This window comes from Festucalex cinctus, chromosome 10 (assembly GCF_051991245.1).
Source record: "Festucalex cinctus isolate MCC-2025b chromosome 10, RoL_Fcin_1.0, whole genome shotgun sequence".
NCBI classification, from domain to species: Eukaryota; Metazoa; Chordata; class Actinopteri; order Syngnathiformes; family Syngnathidae; genus Festucalex; species Festucalex cinctus.
Genome location: NC_135420.1, coordinates 1,440,330 through 1,444,032, shown reverse-complemented (window position 1 = coordinate 1,444,032; position 3,703 = coordinate 1,440,330). Strand labels below are relative to the sequence as shown.

At 36.4% G+C, this 3,703-nt stretch overlaps 1 long non-coding RNA gene across 2 annotated transcripts; it reads left to right on the top strand.

Moving 5' to 3' along the window:
* Nucleotides 1–368: 368 nt before the first annotated feature.
* Nucleotides 369–2,916, top strand: LOC144027100 (uncharacterized). Of its 2 annotated transcripts, none has more exons than XR_013285373.1 (3): nucleotides 369–930; nucleotides 1,271–1,425; nucleotides 1,593–2,916. It is a non-coding gene; the product is annotated as an uncharacterized LOC144027100 (long non-coding RNA). The 2 variants fall into 2 exon arrangements; XR_013285372.1 differs by having other exon boundaries at nucleotides 1,271–1,741; nucleotides 2,465–2,916.
* The last annotated feature ends 787 nt before the right edge of the window (nucleotides 2,917–3,703 follow it).

Here is a 3,703-nt window from a genome sequence, read left to right as displayed (position 1 = left end):
TTACATATGTCTACAATTTTTCGTCGCTCTAGCTGCTTCGTACAACTGGGAATGCTTCATTAAGAAGGATTTTTTTCCTTTGCAAAAACTGCATGCCACAACAACAGCGTGTGACGAAATAAAAAACTTTCAATAACTTTTCATTTTCAACATCTTAAGATGAATCACACCAAGTTTGAAGATGATCGGATGAACTCTGTAGGAGGAGTTTGTTAAAATATGAACCCTATGAAATGGCCAAAAAAAAATGGCAACACATTCCAAAGTAAATCAAAATGGAGGACGTCCTGTTAGGTTTAGCATATGGTTCAAAAAGAGTTTTTTGTACCTTGAGGGCTGTTATATACCTCTACAAATTTTGGTAACTCTCGGTGAAACGTACAGCCGGGTATGCTTTGTTAAAGATAGGCCGTCAGGTCACACACGTTTTCGTTCAGTTTCGCTCCACTACCAGGGGCACTAAATAATCTTTACTTCATAAAATAGATTTATTAGTAGTAAGTAAGAATCCGTGGAGTTCACCCTCTGAAAACCTGCCAATTTTGTATTTTCGGTGGTGAAACCCCGGCACTATTTTGCGATGAGGCGCAGTGATCTCCGGTGTGGGCGTAGTGCCATTAGGTCGGTAGTGGTGTGATTTAGGTCACATGAGCCAATCAGGTAGCTGCTGCTTTCTCCTCACCATAGCAACCGCATATCAAAAATGGCGACCACAACGTCGGAGAGCGAAGAAGAGCGAAAGTAGAAAAAAGTTACAAAGAAAGTGGTGAAAAACTTCGTTCCCGTTCAGGTTTGTCCATCGCTTCAGCTGGCCCCGTCCTTCCAGCCATCTGCATCATTTGTAAAAATAAATTTCAAAGTATATTCATCTGGGATCGGAAGGCACACGGAAGAGGGATCATCTCGCCAAAGCAGAAACATTGTCAGCAGGTATGTGCTACACACACGCGTGCCCATTTCTGTTATTAATGTGACCGATATTTAGTATACGGCTGAAAATAATTTGTTCCTAGGTTAAGTTTTAAGGCTATAGTTTATTAAAAACGCGAGCTGCTGAATGATTTATCGAGTGAATCCAACAGTTGTTACCAAACTCGAGTTACCTGTGCCCATCAGAGTCATAATAGAGAGTCACAGCTACACGCTCCCTTTTCCCCAAACTCTCTCTCATCAACCTCAACAAACACTTTACTTAAATCTGTGATGTCCATATACTGTAAAGAGGTGATGTGACAATAACACTTAGAATGTAATTCTTTTTTGTCTAAAGGCGGGTTGCTGCAGGCAGCTGAGATGAAGAAAGACTGTTCCATTCTTCTGCATATTCAAGACAAAAGACTGTGTCACAATGGAGGTGCAGTTTTGTTTCAGAGATTACACAAGGTTCTTAAAGTCAACAGAAACAGCAACCAGGGACGAACAAATGTGAGTTGTTACATTGCACTATTTCATTGTCACTTTGCTAAAATTACACATTTCAAAAGTAAAGCATTGGTCAGCAATATGTCACTTGTATTCTGTTTACATTTCGAGACAGCATTAATTAGAAAGCATGACTCTGCACATGTTAAGTGAGTGTAGGTGTGTTTCAGACAACCCTATGCTGAGAGCTACAAACTCTTTTGTGAACAAGTAATCCGTCAAAGGATTATAGTTGACAAAGATGTGATGAGAATGGACAAGCTAAGAGGTTTGTTAACAGTGTTAAGAAACACGGGGATCTTGATGCTTCAGACTACAGGTAACGTATAAATCTTCACACTGAAAAACATTGTCTGAAATCTATGGGAAGAGATTTGTCTAAAATCTCTGTTTCAGAAAAAAATAGTTTGCTGACAAGCTCAATTTAAGTTAAAAATAAATAAATAAATAAAATTGATTCTCTAAAACTGAAAACCAGTTGGTTGTTAATTATTATATGCAAATGTGTTTTTTTGTCTTCTGTATTTATAATTATTCTTTGACCAAGAAAGTATATAGGCCTATAGGTATATTTTTATTTCTATCCAAATATACGATTATTCACTAGAATTTTCAGTAGGATATCCGAATACCAAAATATTCGATAGCTGCAGCACTAATAATACAAATTTTGAGTTGTGGCACGCCCACACGAGTTATTTTACCACACACCCATGTCAAAACAAGCTTACTGCACACACTGCACCCCAACGTCAAATTTTTGCTAACGTCATAATAATAATAATAATAATAATATATTGTAAATTTTGTTGGATCCAAAAGCAACTTACATAATTATAGTTTCATATGATTGTAATTGTCTTATTTTCAAATGTTTAAATATTTTCTTGATTTGAACAAAATATAATTGTTTTGAATAATCTTGATTTCAATTATTACCAAAATAATTGTGATGATTATTTTTTTCCATAATAGAGCAGCCCTAATGTGATGTGAATATGTGTATCTTGTGCTCATCTTTCCCTTTAATTTTCTATTTCAGGCAGTATATACTGAAACGAAGATTGAGATGTGATTTCCCCCAGCTGGTTTTTCACACCCCTTTCCAGCAACAACTCTGCAATGGTTTTTGTAGAGACATTATCAACAACTGACAAACTTTTAGACAGGGTACCTCACTCATCAGATACATCAACTACTGAGTCTACTGACGTAAGCCAAGAAAGTGACACTAACACATAGCTGGTAAAACATCAGGTTGTAAAATCACAGGGCATACGAGGACACTTTACAGTGCAGGGCTGTAAAATCTATGTAAAATTTGACATTTTGTTTGTTTCATTATCAAGATGTTAACTCTCCATTTTAACACTTTTCAAGCAAAAATAAAAATGTCTGTATTCCATTTTTCCACAACACAGACCTTTGTTAAATTGGTCTGCCAAAAAAAGAGAGCTGTTCCAATGAAGTTCCAAAGGTTTTATTGTGAATGCACATTTGATTTGTATTTTATTTATTTTATTTTTTTTATTAATATTTTTTGAGTGGGGGGCAGGGGTGGGGGGTGGGTGGTATAAATGACATGCTGTGATGACACAATCTGATACTTTAATAAATATTCTATATGTTATAATAATCTGGGCTCTGAATGCATCTATTTCCATCTAGTCCATTTTGCCTTGTTCCAGGTTTGTGGTGCATTGTAGTATTTTTGGCCAATGTATGCTGCTTCTTGTGTACCTTTCATGACGTAATAGGTTGTGAATTGTTTTCATATATGAAACATAAACATAGCTAAATGTAACATCCGTGTGCTGGTTTCACTTCTAGTTGAAGCGTTTTTTTTTTTTTTTTTTTGGCACAAATTTAATATATTTAATTATCTAAATTCACATGATTGCACCAAACCACCAATACTTGTTTCTGATGTTAGGTACATGTATTTATAACATCTGGGAATGATTTTCTGTTGCCAAATTTAATGTAAGACGTTTTACAACCAAAAACTGCAGCCCAAGATTTTCGTTTTTTGTTATTTACCTAAATATGCATTTCTGGCTTGTGACAAAATTGGGGCAGGAAAACATTGGGTGAACTTTTAACCCAAAGTTCAGAAGGGTATTATCTATCAAAAAATGCATTGAACAAGTAGTGCCCAGACAGTGGAGCGAAACTCATTTTCTAGGCACTTTTTTGGGGTTCACCCCACGGCCTAAGAGGAGTTTTTTAGCTCAGAATGTGATGCCCGGCCCCTGGGGGACTTCCTGTTGGGTTTAGCACA